Below are 27,498 nucleotides of genomic sequence, written 5' to 3'. Positions count from 1 at the left end.
CCTCCAGTAAGCTCCATGCCACAGTCCTACCATTTCTCCTGTCAAGGTGCAGCTCAAGGTTTAAATTTCACTCGTCATTTAGGACCTGATTCTTTTAAAGTGGTTTGCCTAACTATGCTTCTATCAATAACTTTTAATGTGTCTTGTTAATACCTCTTCTTAGAGGAGCCTAGGGGCATTTTACAATACTGACTTCTGGTGGTAATTCCTTCCCCGATTTCACTCTGCCACAGCTATCATTAATTGATGCTCAGGTCAGAATGACAGCTTTTCTTTTGGTGTGACTCCACCTAGCAAGTGACTGTCTGAATTTTTTTTTTCCTTTTATATTTTTCCTATTTTAGTTCAGGCTGTAAGTTCCCAGTAAAGTTAGAGTATACGAATGCAAGGCTAGGTAAAATTTTTCTCAGGCATCTACCCTCCACAGATTTCTGATCCCTACTCCCCCAAAGTCATGTAAGATGCTAGTGATCCAACTAATATGAAAAACTCAAAACTCACATCCACATCAAGTATTAAGGACCCTTTAATTTGCTACTTACAGCCCATATGCTTCTAAAAAGATTTTCAATTTGCACTACATAATGCTTAATATGTCAATTTGTTATCTTTCTACGATTTATATTGTAAAACATTGAGAAGCACAGATAATTTCTGTGTACTACAAAGGAATGCCCATCATAGGTAGATTTTCAGGCTTCTGCAGTTGAGGACCTTTACAGTGCTGCTGTTAAACCACACTGTGTGGATAGCTAATTTCATTAAGCCTAATTTCTGCCGGTGTGCCTTACTTTTAATAGTGAAATACTCCTGAAACATTTTACGTAAATTATTGGAGAATGGACTTCTACAACTGCCTCTACACACGTGGCTGTTGGGCACATGAAATATGGATTGTGTTGAATCTGAATTGTGTGCTGTTAAGTGTAACATACACACTGGATTTCACAGACATAGTCTGGAAAAAGGAATCGAAATTTTCTCATTAATTTTTTTATATTGTTTTTCGAACTGACATTTTAGATATATTGGGTTAAGTAAAATATATTGTTAAAAATTAATTGTACCTGTTTCCTTTTCCTTTTTTACCGGGGCAAGTGGAAATTTTTAAATTACATGTAATGGCTCTCATTAATTTCTGTTTAACAGGACTGATCTAAAAAGATCCTCTAATCCAACCCCTTCATTTTAGAGATAAGAAAATCAAATAGAATTCATAGAAATTAAGTGACTTGCTTTTTTTAAGTCACAAAGCATCTTATTATAGTAGTAAGTAGTAAAGCGACCAGTGCCCTTCTCAGTGAGACCAGCTTTTTGTGACTCTTATACTTTTTTATAGGAGGAAGTGTCTATCCTTAGAAGTCTTCACTGAACCGTTTAGTTAGAGCAAAGATTTTTTTTTCTATAGTGTAAGTAAAAAATCCTTTTGTTTTATGAATTTGAAATTTCAGTTATTAGCTTTTCTTAAGATGGAGGTAGTTTTTCCCTATGAAAATCTTGCAAACAGAACACTTAGGGCAGTGGAAAATATTTTTTTAAAAGATCCAGTAAATACCATACTAGAATTTTCCATCTCATTTGTACTTTTGTAATACAGATATCATAAATTTCAATTTCTTATTGGGTAAGCTGTAGTCATACTATCATGTTAGCATATTACTAGGAAATGATACTAGTAAGAAGTGAGGCCTCCAGGCTATATATTTCCTTGGTAAATTGCTAGGCAACTAGTTATTTTCTCTTGCTAAGCTTTAGAACTCTCTATGTTAGTATTGTGAGAACAGCCTATATTTGAGCTAAAGAATTGCTCACGTGTAGAAAAGTCATCCAGAGTTCAGTTTTAAGAGCGGTATAGAGTGGTGTTCTGTGGTGTATGAACTATGACCTTGGACCAAGTATTTAATGTCTCTGTGCCTCACTCTCCTTGTCTCTAAATTAGGGATAATACTACTCATGTATAGGGTGGTTGTGCGGGTTTGAATGACACATATGTAAAATATATATGTATGGCATAATATTCCATAATATCTCATATTATCAATTTTACCTTAGTACAAAGAGAAGATAAAAGAGCAAGTGTTTGTTCTTACCTTTAAAATATTTTTAGCCTCTTCCTCCTCTTTCCCAGAAATCTTCCACCATTGAAGTAAGAGTTCTCGGTCAAATCTGCTTATTAAGGACATCTTCTTTTCCTTAGAAATATATAAGTTTTTAATTGTTATCAGAGAGATATCACAATCCTTACAACACTTATAGACAGAGATACTCTCATTACAAATACAATAGGCATGAAGTATCACATTTATAATATAAAATGTAAACAGATGAGACTTTATTAAAAAGCTCATCTAAATAGTAGTATTTTTTCCATTTGCACCAAAATAATAAAATACCTAGGAATAAATTTAACAAAGGAAGTAGAAGACCTATACACTGAAAACTGTAAGACACTGATGAATGAAATTGAAGAAGACACAAATGAATGGAAAGATATTCTGTGCACATGGATTGGAAGAATTAACTTTGTTAAAATGTCCAAAGCAAGGCTTCCCTGGTGGCGCAGTGGTTGAGAGTCCGCCTGCTGAGGCAGGGGACATGGGTTCGTGCCCCGGTCCGGGAAGATCCCACATGCCGCGGAGCGGCTGGGCCCGTGAGCCATGGCCGCTGAGCCTGCGCGTCCAGAGCCTGTGCTCCGCAACGGGAGAGGCCACAACAGTGAGAGGCCCGTGTACCGCAAAAAAAAAAAAAAAAAAAAAAAATGTCCAAAGCAATCTATGGATTCACAGCAATTCTGTTCAAAATTCCAATGGCATTTTTCACAGAAATAGAAAAAAACAATCCTAAAATCTGTATGGAATCACAAAAGACCCTGGGTAACCAAGGCATTCTTGAGAAAGAAGAATAAAGTTGGAGGCCTCACGCTCCCTGATTTCCAACTTTTACAAATCTATAGTAATCAAGATAGTATGGTATTGGCATAAAAACAGACATGTAGACCAATGGAATAGAATAGAAAGCTCGGAAATAAACCCACATGGTCAGTTAACTTATGACAAAGGAGGCAAGAATATACAATGGGATGACAGTCTTTTCAGGAAATGGTGTTGGGAAAACTGGACAGCCACATGCAAAAGAATGAAGCTGGAACACTATCTTATACCATACATAAAAATTAGGTCAAAATGGATTAAAGACTTGAACCTCAGACCTGAAACCATAAAACTCCTAGAAGAAAACATAGGTGGTACGCTCCTGGACATGGGTCTTGGTGATGGTTTTTTTGGATTTGACACCAAGAGCAAAGGCAACAGAAGCAAAAATAAACATGTGGGACCAAACTAAAATGCTCCTACACAGCAAAGGAAACCATCAACAAAATTAAACCATCAACAAACCATCAACAAAAGTAACCTACACTGTGGGAGAAAATATTTGCAAACTGTATATCTGATAAGGGGTTAATATCCAAAATATATAAAGAACTCATAGAACTCAATAACACAAAAACAATGTGATTAAAAAATGGGCAGAAATCACAATAGACATTTTTTCAAAGAAGACATACAGATGGCCAACAGTTATATGAAAATATGCTTAACATCACTAATCATCAGGGAAATGCAAATCAAAACTACAATGAGATATCACCTAAAACCTGAAGAATGCCTATTTTCAAAAAGACAAGAGAGAACAAGTGTTGGTGAGGATGTGGAGAAAAGGAAACCCATGTGCACTGTCGGTGGGAATGTAAGTTGGTGCAGCCACTACTGAAAACAGTATGGCGGTTCCTTAAAAATAGAATTACCCTATTATCCAGCAATCCCACTTCTGGGTATTTATCTAAAGGAAATGAAAGCACTAGCTCAAAAAGTTATATGTACCCCCATGTTTATTGTGGGATTATTTATAGTCGCCAAGAAAGGGAAGCAACAACCTAAGTGTCCATCAATGGATGAATGGATAAAAAAAAGTGAGACATATATATGTATTTTATATATATGTGTGTATTTATATATATATATAGAATATTATATATAATGTTATATATAAATATTTCAGTCATAAAAAAGGAGGAAATTTTGCCATTTGTGACAACATGGATGGACCTTGAGGGTGTTATGCTAAGGAAAATAAGTCAGGCAGAGAAAGACAAATACCATATGATTTCACTTATATGTGGAATCTAAAAAACCAAACAGACAAACAAACATAAAAAACATATTGGTGGTTGCCAGAGGTGGAGGTTGCTGGAAGTATGGTCAAAAGATGCAAACTTCATGTTATAAAATAAATAACTCCTGGGGATGTAATGTACAGCATGGTGACTATAGTTAACAATACTCTATTGTATATTTGAAACTTGCCAAGAGAGTAGATCTTATCCCAAGAAAAAAATTATTTTTGCAACTGTGTGATAATGGTAATGGACTTATTGCGGTGATCTTTTTGCAATATATACAAATAATTCTTTTGTTGTATACCTGAAACTAATATTATATGTTCATTATATCTCAACTTTTTAAAACGGCACTAGACATGCCAATATCCTTCTTATCTTACTGGTCACTACTTATTTGTCTACTGGCCTATTCTCAAAAGAAAAAACAAAACAAAAACAAAAAACAAGCTCACTCAAATAGGAGGGTTCTTTTAAATTAGCTTTTCAAAATCATGGTAAAATTTTGATAATCTTTGGTTATGCTTTGGTAACTCTACCAGATACCATCATAACACTGAATTAGATTTTAAAATTTGATATGTATTGAGAGTTAGAATATTGCAACAAATAATTTTCAATAATAATTGTTCCCAAATTTCAAATATTTTAACATTTAAGAATAGCAATTGAGTCACGTAAGTTTAAAGGTTTTTCACTTTAAAATACTTCATCATAGGTGTAGTCAGCATTCATTATCTTACTCCTCTTTGTGCCCATTACCCATCCCATTTCTTTTCATTGCCTGCTGTTCCATTCTTGCAACCAACACTTCCCATAGTTGGTTTTCTTGTGTTTTGCCCAATTTCCCCTCTGTACTATTGCGTTGGCCAAAAAGTTGTTCGGGTTTTTCCATAAGATGTTACGGAAAACCCCAAACGAACTTTTTGGCCAACCCAATATCCTCACCAGAGCAGCACCATGGCTGTTTATTCTCCACTGTCTGTTGCCCAGCATTGTGCCAGACACACTATAGGGACCCAAATATTTTTTAAATAGATGAATGCAGTTGATCTTCTGATTCCTAAATCATTTCTTTTCCTCTGTATTATACTGCCTTTGTCATTTTTATAATTAGAATGCACATTTTTTAACTCCAGAAATGAAGGTCCTTATTTATACCCATGTGGCCAAATTTCTTAAAGCCATTTGGTTTCTACATTAGATGTCTTAAGCTGAGTGCAGTTTAGGGAATCCTTTCTAATTACAGGAAGGTACTTCTTTCCTTCAATGCTGTGATCTGACCTGTGACAAATCTGTACTATACACTATGTAACTGGCTAACAAGTCAATTGCAAACCAACTGAATGTACAAATCTTAGTGCTGTTGCTGAAATCTCTTTTCAGTAGTCACCATGATCTCCAAGTTTGTTTCAAACTTTGCAAGCATCAAGTGTCAATCAAATCTGAAGATGAAACACTAATGAATGTTGAATTCTCATGCTTTAGGTGTACTTCCTTTTTAGATTTTTTTGTTCTCTGCTATTTTTACAGTACTGTTTCATTTAAATTTCCTACATGCTAACTTCGTTTGTGCAATTGTAATAAAATTGCAGTATATACATGTTTAAATAAATAAATAATAATTTTTTTTAAAAGCCATTTGGTTTTCTTACATGTAGTTTCAGAATTCTTAAAATGTTTTTAGTTGGTAATCATCTTTTGATGTATTTGAGCCAATATGAATTAAGCCAATGAGGAATTTTTTAACTTATTACTAAATGAGGAAGAGAATTCTGGAAAGTTTCAGGCACCACTGGAAGCTCTTTAGAACCAATAATATATTATCTGGTAGATAACTTTTAATGATTATTTTTAACATTTGTTAATATTATTATTAATTGACACCTCTTTCAGCTTGACAAGTCTCTGTGTTATTTATGGAGTTATATATATGGAGTGACTATTCCTCCATAGTGACTTTAACTGAATTTAACAGAATCTGTTATACTACTAAATGTATCAAAGTACACCTTATGGTCAGTCTGTTTTTCAGTTTGCCATCTCAAGATAAAGTGACATATTACTTTTCCAAAAAGAGAATATATTTTGGCAATTGTTAATTCATTCCCGTGAATTTGGTCATTGGGTTCAATGTGTGGTTTCACTCCAGGAAGTCTCTAGTTCCTACATCAGCAGTTGGTCCAGTATCTAAAATGTTCGCAGGTTAGTTAAAATTATACTCAGTACCAAATATAGTACTTCCATCAAGGAAGGCAAAGTCAAGTGACATTTCTGATGGTCTCAAAAATGACCATAGAGGATATGCTGTATAAAGGTTACTATTACTGAAATGCTTGCTAGAAGTTATTTCTCTGAGCATTGTTACAGGAAGGGAAAGGGAGAAATTGGTGAAATCTTGACTGGAATGCTGCCTTGTTTCTACCACTTGGGTTTGGCAGCCAGGAAATCATTATAAAAATTGTTATTGGCCTTAAAAGACTAAAAATAGAACTACCATACGACCCAGCAATCCCACTACTGGGCATATACCCTGAGAAAACCATAATTCAAAAAGAGTCATGTACCAAAATGTTCATTGCAGCTCTATTTACAATAACCAGGACATGGAAGCAACCTAAGTGTCCATCGACAGATGAATGGATAAAGAAGATGTGGCACATATATACAATGGAATATTACTCAGCAATAAAAAGGAACGAAACTGAGTTATTCGTAGTGAGGTGGATGGACCTAGAGACTGTCATACAGAGTTAAGTAACTCAGAAAGAGAAAAACAAATACCGTATGCTAACACATATATATGGAATCTAAAAAAACAGAGACAAAAAAATGGTCAGAAGAACGTAGGGGCAAGATGGGAATAAAGATGCAGACCTACTAGAGAATGGACTTGAGGATATGGGGAGGGGGAAGGGTAAGCTGGGACAAAGTGAGAGAGTGTCAATGGACATATATACACTACCAAACGTAGGGTGCATAGCTAGTGGGAAGCAGCCGCATGGCACAGGGAGATCAGCTAGGTGGTTTGTGACCACTTAGAGGGGCGGGATAGGGAGGGTGAGAGGGAGGGAGATGCAAGAGGGAAGAGATATGGGAACATATGTATAACTGATTCACTTTGTTATAAAGCAGAAACTAACACACCATTGTAAAGCAATTATACTCCAATACAGATGTTAAAAAAAAGGGACATATGTATATGTATAGCTGATTCACTTTGTTATAAAGCAGAAACTAACACACCATTGTAAAACAATTATACTCCAATAAAGATGTTAAAAAAAATTGTTATTGGCTCTTTTATTATCCAGTCATCAAACTTAATGAAAAAGATAACTAGAAAGTAAAGACTGCTTTTAAAATTACTAGGTCAATTATCTGTATTTCTGAAGGAAAGGTTTTTAAAAAGCTGTATGTACCCTGGCAAGTCTGTCATATCTGCCAGCCCTATTTATACTACTTTCTCAATTTGCAAGGATAATCAAATAATTTCTCTTGTTCTTTGAAAAACTCCGTATGCCAGATTCTTACAGTGATATTAGTCTACCTGTTACTCAAGTTATGATTAGATTTTATATTACTTGGATTTCTTAACGTATTCCCCTTATGTTGATATTTAGGATAATACTGAATGTGGCAGGTAGACTTAACTTATATTTTCAAATTTCATTACAGTTGGCAAGGAAATAATAACTAACATTTACTGAGTCCTTACTTACTGTGTTCCAGGAACCATATTAAGGAGCTTTATTGGTGCTACTCATTTCTCACAGCATCTCACTAAGTAGGCTCACTTATTTCCATTTTACAGATGAGGAAACTGAGACATATGAAGATTAAGTAACCAAGGTGCAGAAACATACAGCAACTTTTCCAAGATCACATAGCTGGGGAGCCCTTATCCAGTATGTTTATATTGTCTTTTCTACAGTTCAACACAGTTCACTGCAAAAGCATTTGTGGCGGTTATGCACATAGGAGTTCATCCTGAATAAAATTAAGGAGTGTAGCCAAGGGGAAGACCAGGAGTCAGGGATTATGGTCCCAGTGGATTGTGGGAGGTCTTCTGAAGGAAGGGTGGAAGATAACACCAGTCCTTTACTCAGCCCAGAAACGCTCATTCATTCAGCAGTATTTATTGAGTGTCTACTGTGTGCCAGGTATTCTGCTACGTACTACATATACAATTGACTGCACAGGGGCTCTGACTCACAGGGTTTGCATTTTAGTAGGAGATAAAAACTAATCTAAAATAAAGTAGGCAAATAGGGCTTCCCTGGTTGCGCAGTGGTTGAGAGTCCGCCTGCCGATGCAGGGGACGCGGGTTCGTGCCCCTGTCCGGGAAGATCCCACATGCCGCGGAGCGGCTAGGCCCGTGAGCCATGGCCGCTGAGCCTGCACGTCCGGAGCCTGTGCTCCGCAACGGGAGAGGCCACAACAGTGAGAGGCCCGTGTACCGCAATAAATAAATAAATAAAATATGCAAATATATAAAATTACATCAGGTCATTGGAAGTATAGTGAAGGAAATAACCCGTGCGATGAGATAGAGAACAGCTAGAGGTACTTGGGAGGATCTACTTTAAGATGAGGTGGACAGAGCAGGTTTCTCTGAGGAAATAGTATTTAAGATGAGACTTAAAGCATTAAATTGAAGCAAAGAGTGTTAGAACTGGGGAGCAAAGGCAAATTAAAATGATACCTTTTCTCATTCAGATTGGGAAAGATTAAAAAACCTGAAAATCACCAAGATTTGGTGGTGGTGTATGAAAAAGAAAATGCTCACAGCCAGTATAAGTCTAGACAACTACTCTAGAGAGCAATTTGGCAAAATCTCTCAAATGTGAAAACAATTTTGTATATATACCCTAGACCAGTTATTCTTAAAAGAAGTCTAATAACAATGTACCTCCTTATACTAAGATGTCATAAAAATTTTCTATCATAAGTTTAACAGTTGCAAAGGATGGGATTTCCCACATATTGTAAATATTGACATTTAAACATAAAACTATTTTATCATTCCTTCATGTATGTCCAATGAAACTGAAGTCCCATAGCAATTTGCCACATGACATCATCCATCTAAAAACTACATGCACAGGCTCTTTAACAATCAGAAATTTTACATCATTCCTTTTTCTACTTGAACTCAGATTTCTGTCCACTGAGTTTAATCCTTTATCTTGAAGGTCTTTTATTGATTACTATACCATGTTTCTTAGCAACAAAAAATATTGGTATAAATTAAATATATATATATATGTGTGTGTATATATGTGTGTGTGTATATATATATCTACTATGACCATAGGCCAAGTGTTAGAAAATTTCTTCTGAATTATTATTTTAATTATTGGTAATATGTAATCAATCAAAACAATATAAATATATTACAAATTTTTATAATTACTAAACTTGAAAGGTAAATTTTTATAGAAGGGTATCTCTTAATAGAAGAGCTTAACTTTTTTCTTCCATAAGTTCAATAAGTTCATGTATCTAAGGATGATTATTACTACAATGAAGCTAACAGTAAAATGAAGAGAAGGAATTGGGCCATGGCAATTAGTGTAGAGGAATAACTTATAAAGATGTTAGTGTTTTTTAAGTGCATTAGATATAGTAGAATCTCAAATATTCCTTTTTCAAGTTTATCTAAATATTATATACTGCTTAGATGAAATTTTAAAATGAGTATAGATTTATGACTTCCAAAAATATGTTGGCAAAAGAATGAAAATGTTTCCTATATGAGTCTGATTGAGGGTTCAAGAAAATAAAAAACACTCACTATGACCAATATGTATTCCTTTTACTTGAAGATGTAGCTTTGATCTATTGGAAGTAAAGGTGAAATTTTCACCATTAATCTACTTTCTGTCTCAATAGATTTGCCTCTTCTGAATATTTCATATAAGTAGAATTATATGTGGTCTTTTGTGACACTTCTTTCACTTAGCATAGTGTTTTCAAGGGTAATCCATTTGAAACATGTTCCAGTATTTCATTTCTTTTTACTCCTTTAATTGTTGAATAATATTCCATTATGTGGATATACCACATTTTGTTTATCTATTCATCAGTTGGATTGTTTCCTCCTTTTGGCTATTATGAATAATGCTATTATAAAAATATACAAGTATTTTTTTGAATACCTGTTTTTAATTTTCTTGAGTGTATATCTAGGAGTGGAATTGCCGGGACTATGATAATTCTCTGTTTAAACATTTGAGAAACTGCCAAGCAGTTTTCCAAAGTATCTGCACCATTTTATATTCCAACCAGCATGTGTGATAGTTCCAGTTTCTCCACATCCTAGCCAGCAGTTGTTATCATCTGACTTTTTGATTATAGCCATCCTAATGGGTGTGAAGTGTTTCACTGTAGGTATCTTGAGGGTTTTGTGGGGGGTTTTTTGGCGTTTCCTTCACAGCTAATAATGTCAAGCATCTTTTCACGTGCTTATTGGCCATGTATCTGCTTTGAAGAAATGTCTATTCAGATCCTTTTTCTGTTCTTCAAATAGGTTATCTTTTTTAATTATTGAGTTATAAGAGTTTTTTATATATTCTAGATGCATATCCCTTATCAGATACATGATTTGCAAATATTTTCTACCCTTCTACAGGTTGCCTTTTCACTTTCTTGATAGTGTCCTTTGAAGCACAGAAGTTTACAGTTTTGATGAGGTCTAATTTATCTATTTTTTCTTTTGTTGCTTGTGCTTTGGTGTCATATTTAAGAATCCATTGCCAAATTTGAGGCCATGCAGATTTGCCCTTATTTTTTCTTCTAAGAGTTTTATAGTTTAGCTCTTATAGGACTTTGATTCATTTTGAGTTCATTTTTGTATGTGGTGTGTTATAAGGGTCCAATTTGCCTTTATATGTGACTGTGCATCCCAGCATCATTTGTTGAAAAGACTGTTCTTTCCCCATTGAATGATGTTGGCACTGTTGTCAAAAATCAGTTGACCAATGACACACAGGTTTATTTCTGGACTTTTTGTTCCATTAATATATATGTGTATCCTTATGCAAGTACCACATTGTCTTGATTACTGTTGCTTTGTAGTGAGTTTTGAGATCAGAAAGTATGGGTCCTCCCACATTGTTCTTCTTTTTCAAGATTGTTCTGGCAATTCTGGATACCTGGTATTTCCATATGAATTTTAGGATCAGCTTGTCAACTTCAACAAAGAAATCAGCTGGGATTCTAATAGGGATAGCATTGATTCTACAGATGACTACAACTGATTTTTGTATATTCATCTTGCATTTTGCAACCTTGCTAAACTTATTAGTTCTAATAGTATTTCGGTGGGTTTCCTAGATTTTCTTCTAAATAAGGTCATGTTATGTGTGCAGAGAGATAATTTTACTTCTTTTCTAATCTGGATGCTATCTATTATTTGTTTTGTTATTGTTGTTTATTGATAGCCTAACTACCCTGACTAGAACCTTTAGTAATATTTTGAATAGAAGTGGTAAGAGTGGACATCCTTGTCTTGTTCAAAATCCTAGGAGGAAAGCATCTAGTTTTTCACCGTAAAGTATGATATTAGCTTGACTTTTCCGTAAATGTCCTTTATCAGGTTGAGGAAGTTCCCTTCAGTTCCTAATTTGTTGAGTGTTTTTATCATGAAGGGGTATTAGATTTTTTTCACATTTTTTTCCTGAGCCTATTGAGATGATATTGGTTTTTATTTTATTGATGTGATGTATGACATTAATTGATTTTCCCTAAGCTCATGTAAATCATACTAAGAGACAGTACAAACCTCATGCAACAAAAAGCATACACTTTATGTATATTGTCTGTCCCGGTCTCTTTTCAAAAACAGATTAACTTTTTTGGGTTGTGGAAAAGAAAACTGAAGGAGTAGCATAAATTGGGTAAATTTTTGTGCAAGTGAAAATATTCTTTGTTTTCTTCTCAGTGATTAGCTACTCAGTAATTTGAAATTGTTTTTAAAACTTGTGATTTGCTTTACTTTTTCTAGTTGATGATCCAGATCTTTTCAAGCAATCACCATGAAATTTCTATTTTGAACTACAACACTTTAATCAATTTTTGTTTAGGTTTTAGTTCAAAGCAATTGAATAAATAGGAAGTAAAAATGCACTCGTGGGCCTTTTTAAAATCAACTGTGCACTTTGAGCATGAAAGCATCACTTTTATTTGTGCTACTTTGGGCATAAATAGTGATGATGTACTTCCCTTTTTTTCTGCATTTAAGGGTCCACCCAGAAGTCTGCAACTATATTGAGTCCCGGAAATGTTCTCATTCTCTTCTCTTGCCTGTGATATAATCTCTTAGCATAGTTGGTTCAAGAATAATGTTAAGTAGACCCAGATCATGTGCTTGGGCCCGTTAAAGGCAACATATCTTCTCTGTTTCCTGAGAACAAATTGCAACCCAGGTTCCAGCCACCTGGCACCTTTTTGCCGTTGCTCACCAAGTGCCATGAGCTGGGAATTGTGGGCAACTGAATGCAGTCAGTCCCTGTCACTGGAAAACTGACCACAGAGGGTGTGTTTCAGGAAGAGTCATCTTCATTGAACAAAGGACAGTATGTGGTTACTTTAGGTTCTTAAATTTAACTGGAATATATTTGGTTAAGGTAAAAATGTTATTTTAAAAATATGTTACTGAGGCTTCACAACGGTGCTTTTAGGGATTAAAATAGTCTGAACAGTCTATAATTTCAGGGTTTCTAAGATCCACATAGAATTAGCGTATCCAGCTAGATATAAAAATGAGACATAATACAACACCCAATGTTTTTTCCTTTCTTTTTTTTAATTGGTATCTTACCATCCCATGTGCTTTTGTTTTTGTTTTGAAAGAAAAAGAAAGTATGATTATTAGAACAGTATCCTACAACCCTTTCTGAAGGAGAAGATACTTTTTTGGTCTTTAGAAGCAATTACACCACATTTTAAAAGGCACAAAGTGATGTTTCCTTAGACTGTGTTGTACTTGTGAGGCAGAATAGAATAACAGCTAAAAATCTAATTCTGGAGTTAGACTAAATTCTCTGCGTTTCAGTATTTCCCATCTCTTAAATGGAAAAATTAAATGAGATAACACAGGTAAAAAACTTAGAATAGTGACTGGCAAATAAATGCTCATTAAATGTGAACTATCTGTGGTAGTAGACATAAGTACACTATTAGAACATTAGGACTGAACCAAAATGAAGTTAATATAATTAGTCACTAGTAATTAATATAGTTTACTTATTAGTATATATCAGAGTTCATAATCTAAACCCTTATTTCCATCCTCATGGGTAGCCATAAATTATCTACTTTCTTCAGAGAATTCCCATCATCAACTCACCTGCAAAAAAGGCCTAGGAGGGGAAAACAGCTCTGTTGGATTCTGAGTGTAGAATCTGTACATTTAAGAACACTTTTGGAAATTACAGGTGTTCATTTTTAGGCCACTTTGGCAGTTGAAGCCATAGGAATTATTTCTAGAAGGCTAAAGGAAAATCTGTACTTTGTTCTGAAAATTGACTACCTAGAAACTTTGGTGAAATACTAGATCTTTGGAAACTAGTGCTCAGATTACCAAGAACCACCATGCAAATAGCTGGGTCCTAGATTTACATGGTGCTACTTCTTCCTCCCACCCTCCATGAGGCCTCTCTGCTCCCTGGGTTGGCAATCGTGAAAACCAAGTTGATCCATGGTAAAGTCTCCTGGTGGCCAAAAAGGAGCTGTGTGACGCTCTTCCTATCACATCCCATCTTCCATTTCTGTCACTTAGCAGATGGACTGTACTCTCACTTTCACTGCTGATAACCAGTCATTCTTACTTCCAATGAATTGCTTTCTTTCATGCACATACATCTTTCTTATACCCCTTCTATCAGATTTTGCCACTTAACTTTGGGAAAATTCTACCATGTTACCTTACTATTTATGGGAGTAAAACAAAAAAAACTTAATGAACACAGCTCTCCAGATTTCCTAGAGATACTTCTAATTAAAATACCCCACAACAAACCTACACCAGCAATCTTGACAGTGCTCTGAAGTACCCTTCAGATTCTCTACGAACGTTCAGCTCGTACAACTTAATTTGCCTTTTTTCAAGTACTGACATTCAAGATAATTTTAATATGTTTTATCTTATTTATTGTTATTCTAATTATAATATGAATACTATAATAATAATTTTCCTACATGTGTTTATTGAAGATATATAGGATTTCATCTCTGTTGTGGACTCATTGGCCTGAGAAAATATAGTCAGAGTTCTTAATAATATAATGGTGAATTATTAAAAGATTAGTACCTGCCTGTATTTTTCGTATTTGACTCCTAAATGCTTGTTTCTTATTATCAAGAGCAGAATGAAGTTTCTGTTTGGGCTGATAAAAAAGTTCTAGAGATGGATAATGGTGTTAATTGTGCAACGTTGTGAATGTATTTAGTGCCACTGAATTATACACTTAAAAATGGTTAGGATGATAAATTTTATGTTGTGTATATTTTACCACAATAAAAAATACTATCCTGAGTTAGCCATAAAATGAAATAATAGCATTCTATTTGGGGCTCTGAGTGTGCACCAAGCAGTGACTTAGCCTCCTGCCACTCCTAAGAGCCCCTTCATTCTCACACTGGGGTGGAGAAAACACAGCTGTGTTTACTTTTCCAGCCCCATCTTCTATTTTGAAATATAACCTTTTTGCAAATGAGAGCCAAAGTCAAGTGACACAGCTTTCTGCTCACCTCTTCAGTTTTCCAAACACTGTTTTTCTAGTGGAGTTCTGGGTTAGGTACAGCACACCTAGGTAACACTATCACTCAAATGCCCTCTGAGTGGAATTTAATTAGCCTACCTTCATAATTTCTGTACTCAACTTGGTATGATGCATTTCTCTTTCACTTGCATCTGTATGTGAAAACGTACAATTGTGTATTCACCAACCATAGTATTTTCAAGTGTGTGGACCATTCCACACATGAAATTCAATTTACAAGAAACTAAGGCTTTTCTTAACTAGTATTTTTCTATTTCTTAAAGAATTATTTGTTTCCTGAGATTAGAAAGATGTTTATATGCGGTGTGAGCATGAGATCCTACTGATAATTGTCTTTGAATTCTGGCTATGACCATGACAATTTGAAGTGCATACTAAAAATTATGTATTTATGTGTTTACATAATAATGATAAAACAATGACAAAATATAAATTTTGCAGTTAAAAGAGCAGCAAAACAGATTAGCTTTCTGTCTTCAAACAGCAACCTTAACATGAATTGATTAAATTCTAAATGTTCTTAAAAATGTATATTATACTTAGGTTATACATTTATTAAATGTTCATTTCATCAAAGCACATGCCAAAAAAGCCAGCATATAGCTATTACTTAATATTTTTAGATTTACTTTCTTTTTGTATTTCCTACTAGTATCCTATGGTATTATTTCCATTCAATCAATATTATATAAGTATAAAACATTTGTTTTTGTATCTAATTATAAACATCTAATGATATACATTTAAACATCTAGTTATATAAAAATAAATATAGATTTATATTCTCTTACCAGCTTTAAAAATAGAAAAGTATTCCATTTTCTTTCTGATTATATATGCAGTTGAAGTACTTTATTGTTTTACAAAATGAAAATCATTACAATGAAATTAATATTCAGTGTGCTGAGGAAATGTGCAAGATCACTTTTCATTGTTTTCCTTTGAAATTACCTAGAAAAAATATGATCTTGTTGCATTGCATTCTGAAGAAGTTGAATAGATATTTGAAATAAATAAAACTATGTAAATGGGAAGTTAAGTAGGTTCCAGTGTGACTAATAAGCGATATCAAATTCTTCAAAACTGTGGTGTGCATAACAAGCTTGAAGAATTTGTGCACAAAAGCCTAAGCCATTGTGTAACCTTGGCGGTGATCAGATGCGGCAGTTTTCTAAGCTATTACATTTTTTATCCAGCTTGATAGATTTAACCTAGTAATAAGATGCTTAGCTGAACCGTTACTTTAAACGCTGTTTCTAGAGTGGCACAGTCTGTATTCTTGGAATTTCATCCTCTACTCCAGAAAACACTTGTCCATAGAGAAATTCTTAAATTTAAGTTCTTTAAAAAATAAAACAACCAGACAGGTAAACTTTAAAATTATTTCTCTTGATGATGACCTTTATATTGGAGTGGGAACATCAGATTCTAAGTCAGGAGACCCTGAGTACAAGTCTTTGTCAGTTCGTAGTGGTGTGACCTTAGATAATCACTAAACTCTGAGCCTCGGAAGATGAGAATAGAAACAATAGCTTCCCAATCAGATTTAGTGGGTTGTGAGGCTCAAGTGAAATAACGTATGAGACAACTTCAAAAACCATGTAAAGCACTAAGCAAATATTAATTGCCATTTTTCCAAGGTTCTGATTAGAACTTTTCTGATCTCATAGATTTAACTGAATTATGAAACTGATAAAATCATACCAATAAGTTGTTTCATAGAGCATTATAGGGCACATAAGTTTTAAAAACCATTACTTTGTTATATTTTAACATCTTTTTTTTTTTTTTTTTTTTTTGCGGTACGCGGGCCTCTCACTGTTGTGGCCTCTCCCGCTGCGGAGCACAGGCTCCGGACGCGCAGGCCCAGCGGCCATGGCTCACGGGCCCAGTCGCTCTGCGGCATGTGGGATCTTCCCGGACCGGGGCATGAACCCGTGTCCCCTGCATCGGCAGGCGGACTCCCAACCACTGCACCACCAGGGAAGCCCTACTTTGTTATGTTTTAAATTTCCAGATCATTTCATATCTGCATGACTTTGTTTTTGCTGGTTTGTTTCTATTTTTCGGTGTGTTTAAGATGCCTCTCTTTTTTACTGTACATGGAGTTGCTTTGGGAAGTAGAAATCGGTGGGGTCCTAACGTCCTAATACAGGGCACTGCTTTTCCTCACCTGCATCCTGAACCAATGGAGAAATAAGACCAAAGAGCCAGCAAACAGAGAAACAAGATGGCGCTCACCCTTTTGACTGATAGAGCCTAGGTTGGAGGAGGCAGCTTAGTGTAACAGCTAAAATGGACTTCCAGGGTCCCAATAACCCATGTCTAGACTGTGGGGAAAGTTTAAGCCAGCACAGCACACACTCTTACCCAGGTTACTTGTCTCCCCTAGTCCAAGTAGAGAGAGAAGGAGAAAGAGACTTTCCCCAGGCCTCAGGATCTTGGGTGGTTCAATTTCCCCCATCTAGAAACATGGATCCTTGGCTATCTTCCACCAACCAGGTAACTCATTCTACCTCCTTGGGGAGGAGTAGGGGGTGGGCAGAAGGCCAGGGTGCTTAAAGAAAAATCCTTCTTTATGGAAACCAAAGAAGAAAGAGGCTTTTCTCTTTAACAGAGGTGAACAGAAACTAAATAAATGGCATTTACCTCCCCATCCCCTCTCCTACCCACCCCTTCAGCTGTCATCTCTCAGGCTTTCCTCCCCTTACACTGCTTACCTAGTCCTGCTGCCCTGTTGCTGGCCCTGTACCCCATACCCCTGGCTCCTAAGCAAGGCAGGTTGAAGCTATAGACTGATTGCATCCCCCCCAAATTCTCATGTTGAAACTAATCTCCAGTGTGAGAGTATTTAGAGGCTGGGCCTTTGGGAGGTGATTAGGTCATGAGGGTAAAAGACCTCATAGATGAGATAAGGGCCCTTATAAAAGAGGCCCCAGGGAGCTCCTTGAACCCTTCTGCCATTTGATGTTACAGCAAAAAGAGGGCAGTCTGTGAGCCAGAAAGCAGGCCTTACCACACACTGAATCTGCCAGCACCTTCATCTTGGACTCCTCAGCCTCCAGAGCCATGAGAAATAAACTTCTGTTGTTTATAAGCTACCTAGTCTAAGCAGCCTGAACAGACTAAGACAGTTGATTAAGGGGAATTTGGAGTAGCTAAGGTTAGCTCTGTCCTTCTCTCAGTGAAAGAAAGGTAGGTCTCTGGTAAAAATATTTCCCAAACAGTTTCATCTCTATTGTGGCAGGACCACATTGAGCTTCCTTTGGAAGACGTATTTGTGAAATGGTTCATTTGGCAAGTCAAGAACAACCCATCTCTTTCTTCAAGAAATAGATGTAGCTGGGGTTTCCAACTAGTTTTAAGTTCTGTCTGACATGTATCACATGTCAGTGATATTGTGGAAAAGAGGTGGTAAAGTCTTATTAGGAGCAAACAAACAAATGCAGAAATCCAGGATTAACATAATATGAAGAAATTTAAATTATTTAGCCATTCACTAAACATGTATTGATCACCTGTCATGAGCCAGGCATTGCTCTGATTGCTAAGGAAATGGAGAGGAAATCTATTGTCGCTGGCTTTGAGCTGCCCATAGTTTTATGATGGTGACAGAGAATTCGATTCCACTATGATATATACTGTGAGAGAGGTATGCGCAGACTGTTAAGGGAACACACGGACAGGGACATGGCCCAGGTTTGAGGAGTTAGTTGGGGAAATCTTTCTAAAAGAGTCCTGAAGTGCATCCTATAGGCAAGATGAAGGGAGTAGCAAAAGAGAGAAAGATGTCCTAATTTAGGCAGAAGTAATTGAAAATAAGACAAGGCTCGGAGCTAAAAAGAGAGCCTGGCGTGTTTGGATAACAGCAATCATTTAAATGGAGTAAAGAGTTTAGAGAACAGTAATAAAAGAAACTGGAGGGATGAGCAAGGCCAGATCATACCTTATATGCTATGATAAGGAGTTTGTGCTTTTCTCCAAAGACATTGAGGAGTTTTAAGCAAGGAACAGCGTGGGTTTTAGACATCACCAGTGATAGGGAGAATGTAGTATAGGGGGCAGCTCTGGTAACACTCACAGCAGGAGGCCCTGGTGGCCTGGACTAAGAGAGTGACAGTGGACCTAAAGAGAAATGGATGGACTTGGGGAGACATTAAAAACATCAAAGTCAGTAGGACTCTGTCATTTACTGCATAGAGGAAGTGAGAGGGAAAGAGAAGTCGAAGATAATTCAGGTTTCTGTGTTGGGCAACTGTGTTAGTACTCTTCACCAATACAGAAAATATTTATTAGGAGAGCATTAGGTTTGGGGTAGACTTAGGGAAAAGATGAGAGCAAGGTTTAGAACACACTGAGTTAAGATCCCTGTTGAATATCTGAAAGAAAATGTATAATAGAGTTTGAACATATGGGTTAGGAGCTCTAGATAGAAAGCTGGGTTCGAGACTGGGGTGTGTGTGTGTGTGTGTGTGTGTGTGTGTGTGTGTGTGTACACAAATGTATCAACATACTTATGTACTTTAGGTGGAGGAGTAGGGCAGTAGGCACCTTGGATATGGATAAGCTCATGCAGGGAAGTGTGTTGAGACTAAGAATAAAGGAACAGAAATGAGGCCCTGGAAAATACCATTTCAGAAATAGGCAAAAAAACAGAAGGAAAAACTAACAAGAAATAAAAACTCAAAGAGTCACCTGTTTTAAGTACAACGAAGAGGTCCTGTAAGTTTAGCACTTCACGTCATCTTCTGAGTTTAGCAAAAGAGTGATTATGAGTAACCTTGGAGAAATCAGTGGCAGTGGAGGGGCAGAGATAGAGGCAGATGGCAGTGGGTGAGGAATGAAGCAGATAGCCAGTGTCAGCAATGGTCTCAGCCGGGCTGAGAAACAAAGTAGAAAGATAGTGTGGGAGGGGAGTTCAGTGGGTGAGATGTCAATGGGCCATATAGACTTGAGGAGAATTTTCTGTAAATGGTGAACTGATTATATGAAAGATGAGCAATTAGAGGAGCTTCTGACTGATGAAGCCATGTCCTTGAAGAGTGGGGACAAGATGAACATGGAGCACCGGGGAAGGGTTCGCTTTGGGGAGGAGGAGGGCAACTTGCCCTCTGTGGCAGGAGGGAAGCACAGATGGGTTCAAATGTAGATAAGTCTTTTGGATACAGCAGGTAGAGGAGATCCTCAGCCAATGGTTCCTATTTTCTCTATTAAGTAGGAGGCTAACCACCTGCTGACAGCAAGGAGGAAGGTGATGATGTCGGGCGAGAGAAGAGAAGGGGTGAAATCCGTGCTGTAAAGAACGAATGGGGGAGGCTTACTGGGAAAATAGGAGATGTCTGGACAGCTTAAGGTTAAAGATCACGAGTTTTTATAAACTTTTTAAATGTTTTTTTAAAAAATCACTGCAACAGCCCTTTGTATTTTCAAAACCAGTGTGAAACAGGATCCCACATTGAACACACTGTTTCTTCCAGGTTCATTTCCTAAAATGCTCTTCTTTCCTCTTCCCACTGCTCCCCCACTCCAGTTGGCTAGTACAGAAGATTTTCTGGCTTTAGTGAAGCCACTTTTCCAAGAATACATGGAACAGATTACAGAAGCAAGTGACAGCCGGCTTGCTTCTCCTTCTTCACGTACAGTCAGCTGGAGTTCTGAAAAGAGGAAGTCAGGAGAACTTTTTTTCTTTTTTAAAGAAAGATGGGAGCATCAGGAAGCTTGAGCAGGTGGAAACACTGAGGAAAAAAGAAAGAAGAGAAAAGGGAAGCAAATAAGGAAACAAAAGAAATGAAAACTGAAATGATGTCATAAATCAGAAAGAAAAGGGAGCAAAGAAAATACCTGCTTTCTAACCTAGCCTCTTAGTTTGCTACCAAAATATGCAGTATCCTTGAACTAGGAGCCCAAGTCACATGGAACACAGACGTTTTGAGTGATTTCAGCTCTCTTCTGCCTAATTTATCTGTATCAGCGGTAAAGTATTCTGGGCTTTTGTTTGTTTCTTTGGACCAACCCCTTAATTTAAAAATCAAGTCTAGGGTATCTGAGGAACAAGGGGACCAGATTCAGTGTCATTCGGAATATTTAATGGGTGCTTGTCATGTGCAGGTATGACTGTTCTGGGTAGTGGGGATTGGCAGAAAACAGGAAATAGTCTCTTCCTCTGCAATATAATTTCTCCCAATTGAAAGGAGACTATTGCTTAGGACTTACGTAGGTGGAAGAGCCCAATCCTCTGGCTTTTATCAGCTAGCCGGACATTTATTGGCAAGTAACTTCTTAGAAGAAGTAAGAAGCTTGAGTACTGCCTTAACTGTGCCATTACTTGTATCACCTTTTCCTAACCTCTTGTCCCCTGATGCTTCTGACTCAGATTTGCCCCCTACCCCACCCCCATCGAGACGCTGATGTAATGCAAGCAGATAGCAGCTGAAGCCAAAATAGAATGGATAGTTATCTGAGGAGATAAAGTGACGGTGTTCCCTGTTCAGGCTATTGTTCAAGGGAACGTGTCTTTTATTTATAGACGTAGAATTTAAAGGCATAGACGGCCAGAGCTGGATATTACCTCTTCTTACTATAACTCGTTTCCTAGAAGTATGCTTGATATAGCTACCTTCTTTGCATGTAAATTGAATGTGATAAATGGGTGTTTTGTACTTGGTTTCATGTTCTTTTAATAGGTTCTGTTACTGTTGGGGTTAAGGCTGGTTTCTAAATTTCAATGCTTCAGTATTTTGCTTTTATAGGACACTATTTTATCTCTACTTATCTGAGACACGGGTTGCAGAAAAAGGCAGGAGGTTTTAAAAGATGCCAACTATAGGTGATGTTCATATTAATAAACTATTCATACTTTAGTCTGGTATGGCTAAGTAGATGAAGTCTCCAAATAGCGCGTTTGCAAAGTTGGCTCCCCTTAATAGATTTCATGGCGGTTAGTGGAGCCTCTGTGCCAGGAAAAATGTAGTAGTCTGTTCTTAAACCTCCATTTCCTTGCTTCCAAACACCCAAGAGTGAGGTTCACAAGGATGCCACGAACCTTCTGTTGCTCTGGGAAAGTGACTTCATCTTTCTAAGACTTTACGAAAAAGTGTGATGTGCCTTGTACTCTTGGAGTGTGTTTTTTCCTAAGCTCTAAGAAGATTTTACAGATTGAACCTCATGAATTTTTACAGCCCTTCTGCAAGAAAGGGAAGAATAGTGCCTATAAACCACTTTGAATTATTCGAAACAAAGATAATAGAATGTAAGGAACCCAAGATAAACCTGGCCAGCCCTTTTTTTTTTTTTTTTTCCGGTATGCAGGCTCAGCGGCCATGGCTCACGGGCCCAGCCGCTCCGCGGCATGTGGGATCTTCCCGGAACAGGGCACGAACCCACGCCCCCTGCATCGGCAGGCGGACTCTCAACCCCTGCGCCACCACGGAAGCTCTGGCCAGCCCATTTTTAACAGGTTAACTGATGAACAAGAAATAATTTTTATGAAAACAGCTGATTAATTGTAAACTTTGTTTGTTGTCATGATACAGATAAGGAAATTTATTTTCTCCCTGAGATGAAAAAAGATTCTGACATGGTACACTCATGTTCACCCGTGTAAGGGCAAACATTCATTTGAAAAAGAAGTATTAAAGCTAGATTATATGAAGGAACTTACATTCAAGAATATTATCATAGCAGCATTTCTGTGAACAGGATTAATCACAAAAGTAACAAGTATGCTTTATGAACATAATATTTGAAGTATTATTTTTAAATTTGGCTATTAACCATAAGGTTAATTGATTCTTTTCTTCCTGCTCCATTGTGGTTAACATACTCATTCTTCCCTTTAAAGACCCATTGTATTATGCAAATGAAAAAAATTGAAAGACTTTGTGTCTAAGAGAGAAGGCTGCTTTTTGCAGGGGGACTCATGCACCTGTCTCAGCCTTCACCCCCCCACCTCTGCTGCCATTGGCTGCCAAGCTAGGGACTCAGTGATCAGGGTTAGTGGGTGTAGGGTCCTTGAATTTTGACTCCCATTTTCTTTGTGACTTACTCTTATTTTGTCTTATAATTTCTCCCCTTCCAACTCTCAGCATGCCAACAGCAGCTGCATCATGGCACTCACCCTTGCTGCCAAGAGGGCAGGCAGCCTCCTTGGAGACTGGAACGTGGCACTCTAGCCAACGGTTAAGAAATAGATACTGGAGTAAGACATATAGCACCGCTGATACTCAGAGCCTTCTAGGAGGCATTTAGTGGAACACTGTGTCCACAGTGTTTTTTAACTTAATTTAAATTTTGGAAACTTTTTATTACGGAAAGTCTTCAAACATATACCAAAGTAGAAAGAATACTGTAGTACACGCCCACATATCTTCCTATCTCTCCCTTTCACCCATGATCAACTCATAGACAATCTTGTTTCACTGTCCATGGTGTTTTCCCCATGGTTTGTCCAGGCTACTGGTAGATTCATTTCCAGGGATAAATATCTCTTAAGTTATAGTTCCTTTTCCATCCTTCCTCAGTCTAATATCTATCACCTTAATGATTTTCTCAATCCTTGCTTCCTAAAGGTAAAAGCTAGTAGAGTCGTTTTTTCCTTCTATATTAAGCCAAGATGCTATGTTAGTAACTGTCATATTTTCCAGTACTGTCCCCTAAATTTTCGAGGCTTTGTTCATCCAGTCAGCCAGTCTACCCAAAGCATGGCTGAAAGGTACAAGACCTTAGAACACAGAACTTTCAAGATCACTGAGTTTGATTCTCAGTTTTACCACAGACTAGCTAGCTGTGTAACCTGAGACAACTTCCTTAACCTTTCTGTGCCTCAATGTTCTCTTGTTTTTAACATGAGACTAGTAATAGGACACGCCCTACAGTGCTGTTGCAAGACTTAAATGAGTTCATATACTTAGACCTCTTAGAAGCCTGGCACAAAGTGTTCAATGTACGCTAGTTGCTGTCACCATCACCACCATCATCATCATTTTTTGCCCCTCACCACTCATTTTACAGAATAGAGAACTGAGGCCCAGGTGGATGAAGCAGCCCCCTTCTGCTTATGGCATATGGCAGTTTTATCAGGAGACCTTGAACAAGAAACCACATGGCTCAATTCCTTTATTATACTAGATATAGTCTTGTCCTCAAGGAATTATGCTCTGACAGACAAGAATGATTTGTAAAGGAAAGGGAAGAGCATTAATAAAAGCATGAACAAAGGAATAACCATTGCTGCCAGAGAGGTAAACCTTAGAAGTTGTATGTTTAGAAAGCAGAGTGCTCCGGGTTAACATACCTCCTTTTTAGCGGAGAAGGTGAGATTTTAAGAATGCTTTTGTTTAAGAAAGGAGATGATTTGGCTAATGAAACTGGAGAACATTCTGTACTCAAGGGAGAAAGAGAAGAAAGTTCAGGTATGGAATGCGATCAACAGATCTAGGGAACATTTGCCCATGAGATTAAGAGAGAAGACAAGATATAAGAGGAGAGGGGAAGGCAAGATTGTTTGAACCATCTGTGAATGTCAAAAAAACCCAAAAGAAATGGATGGATCCTAGACTTTATCTAAAGCCAAGAGGGGTCTGACATTACTAAAGTTTTTATTTATCACTGACTTTTAACATGTGCGAAGCATTATTCTACTTACTCATAAATTACTTACTACTTATATTACTTCATATAATTCTCATAACAATTCTATGAAATAGGTACTACTACTGATTTCCTAATACAGCTAAGGAAACAGACGCAGAGAAGTTGAATAACTTGTCCAAGGCCATTTGCTTATTAGTAGGCAGGATTTGTACCCAAGTAGTCTAGCTCTATGCTCTGTGTTTTTAAACACTCTGCCATGCTGGCCCATGGTAACCAAAGCCCTGGTGCATCTGTAATCTTCAGGAAACCAGTGTATAGTGATGCCCTTTAAAGAAGCTGGAATTGTGGCATCATTACTCACTGATACCTGTGCTCTCGGCTGACCCAGGGACACTTACTATTTAAATCCCAGTCAGGTTTCAGGAAGCAGATTCTATCCATTCATTGCCTACATGGACCTGTCTGAAAAGCTTTGTCATCACCGGGTGAGGTTACGTTTGTTCTAGTTGCCATCCTAAGAAAGTATTCTGGTATCTTATTTTCACATGAAGCTGTAAAACAACTCTTGATAGGGATGTGTTTGGTAACTTCATTCATCCAGAGTCATCTTACTACACAGGTATTTCTTGAGAGCCTCTGTTCTAGGTGTTGGGGGATGACTGTGAAGAGAGCAGTTCCTTCTCTACAGAATCTCTGTGTTTTCCTTTCTTAGGAGCTTCTTCTCTTTAGCATATAAACAGACATTGTTTCTCCCAACTTAAAAAAGAAAAAGAAAAATCAAGAGACAGCTCTCATGACCCCACTTCCCTTTCCAGCTACTGGCCATCTCTTTTCCCGTTTACAGCATAACGTCTGGAAAACAGTCTGTTCTCGTATTTGTCTTCACTTTCTCTCCTCCCGTCCTCTTTTAAACACACACCAAGCCGACTTTCTCCACCAGATTGCACTAGCTCCAGACTTGAGTTACATCCCTCTGCCTACTAACAGCTCCACGTAGACGTCCGCTAGGCACGGGGAACATCCAAAACTGAACTCTTGACCTTCCTGTCCAAGCCCCATCCCTGTGAATGGAGAACCCATCCTTATTGCTCAGGCCAAAAACTTTGGCCTCATACTTGACTCCACTCTTGTTCTCACACCCCACCATCTATTCCATCAGCACACCCTATTGACTTTAACCTTTAAGTCTATCTAAAACCCAACCGCTCTCTCTTACCTTTACTATCACATCGCTAATCCACATCACCATCATCTCTCTTTCCCAGCTGGTCTTCCTACTTCCTTCCCTGGCCCTGTTACCCCTCACTGCCTGCTGGCAACATGGCAACCAAACAATTCTTTTAAGCCATCAGTCAGAATGTATCTCCTCTGCAAAAATATGTTCTTCAAAAATTTTTAATCCCACATGCAACAACATGGATGAATCTCATACATATAATGTTGAGTGAAAAAAGCTGCAAACAAAAATGTATGATTACCTTCATTTAAAATATAAAAATAGGTGACTCAATCTATGTTGTTAGAAGTCAGAATGGTGATCTAGGGGTCAGGGAGTTGACTGTGACTGAAAGAGAGCACCACTCTCTTTCTATGACCCTATAGAAATAGGGTCATTTCTATTTCCTGATCTGGGTAGCGGTTGCTCATAGGTGTTTCGCTGGTTAAAACTTAGCCAGCTAGGGCTTCCCTGGTGGCGCAGTGGTTGAGAGTCCGCCTGCCAATGCAGGGGACGTGGGTTCGTGCCCCGGTCCAGGAAGATCCCACGTGCCGCGGACTGGCTGGGCCCGTGAGCCATGGCCGCTGAGCCTGCGCGTCCGGAGCCTGTGCTCCGCAACGGGAGAGGCCACAACAGTGAGAGGCCTGCGTACCGCAAAAAAAACAAAACAAAACAAAAAACTTAGCCAGGTATACACTTATGATGTACCCCATTTCTGTTTGTATTTTGCACTTCCATAAAAAGTTTTACAAAATTGTTATTTCTTACACAGAAAATCATTCTCCTCTAGACTTAGAGACAGGAATTTATCCGCATTTATAGCCATTATAATATAAGCCCTATTCAGGCAAAAGTCTTGTCTGCTTTCATTTATTCAACAAATATTTACTGAACGCTAGACACTCATCCTGGCATTTGGGATATAGCAGTGAACATGAGAGACAAAAACCCCTTAAGCTTCTGAGGGATGATAATCAGAATAAATTAGATACCATTATAACCAGGTGCCAAGGACTATGGAGAGGACAGAAGCAGGAGAGGCAGGCAGGGAATGCTGGAGTGGACGAGGTGAGGTGGCAGGAAACAGTCTAATGAAACAGTCAGGAAAGGCCTCACTGAGAAGGTGACATTTGGGCCACCACTGGAAAGGAGGGGAGGGAAAGAGCCCTGTGTTTATGTGGGAGAAGAACCTCTTGGGCGGAGGATCTGGAAAACAAAGGCCGGAGGCAGAAGCAGGCGGACTGCACGAGCCACGGCAAGGAGACAGTGGAACTAGAGGGGCCTGAGCAAGGTCAGACCAGCTGGGCTAAGGTCAGAGAAGTAGCCGAGGCCAGATCACAGTGGGCCTTGTAAAGACTCGGGAGTTTGATTCTGCATGAGACTGGGGGGCGGGGGGGAGTAAATTTTTGCCTGACCTGGTTTGAGTTAGGTTTCAGCTGCTTGTAGTGGCAGGTTGTTCGTTCTCATTGCTGTAAATATACTTCTGTTTATTATCCATTCTACTATTGATGAATGGATACCAGCTCACTCTACCAGCTCAGGGCTTGCATTGAGTGCTACTATGAACACCCTAGTGCTGCATGTCTTTTGGTAAACTCCTGTACGCAAGACATACCAACTTTAAAGAAATTGAATTAAAAGATGTATCAATTCTTCTTATTTTAATAACTTACATAACATAGGATTTTACTTCCAGCGAAAGGCAGGTTATCAACCACTACGTACCG

The 27,498-nt window shown here is 37.8% G+C and overlaps 1 protein-coding gene and 1 long non-coding RNA gene across 8 annotated transcripts in view; one reads left to right on the top strand and one right to left on the bottom strand.

Moving 5' to 3' along the window:
• LOC117313586 (uncharacterized) overlaps positions 1 to 27,498 on the bottom strand; it is a 197,795-nt gene that overhangs the window by 52,747 nt on the left and 117,550 nt on the right. For all 3 annotated transcript variants that reach the window (XR_012333956.1, XR_012333957.1, XR_004528113.2), the window contains exon 2: positions 2,091 to 2,192. This is a non-coding gene — a long non-coding RNA (uncharacterized lncRNA). The remainder of the gene's footprint in view (positions 1 to 2,090; positions 2,193 to 27,498) is intronic.
• UMAD1 (UBAP1-MVB12-associated (UMA) domain containing 1) overlaps positions 1 to 27,498 on the top strand; it is a 271,475-nt gene that overhangs the window by 241,096 nt on the left and 2,881 nt on the right. The window lies entirely within an intron of this gene.

This window comes from Tursiops truncatus, chromosome 9 (assembly GCF_011762595.2).
Source record: "Tursiops truncatus isolate mTurTru1 chromosome 9, mTurTru1.mat.Y, whole genome shotgun sequence".
NCBI lineage: Eukaryota > Metazoa > Chordata > Mammalia > Artiodactyla > Delphinidae > Tursiops > Tursiops truncatus.
The sequence above is the reverse complement of the archived record's forward strand: the minus strand, read 5'-3'. Positions and strand labels throughout refer to the sequence as shown.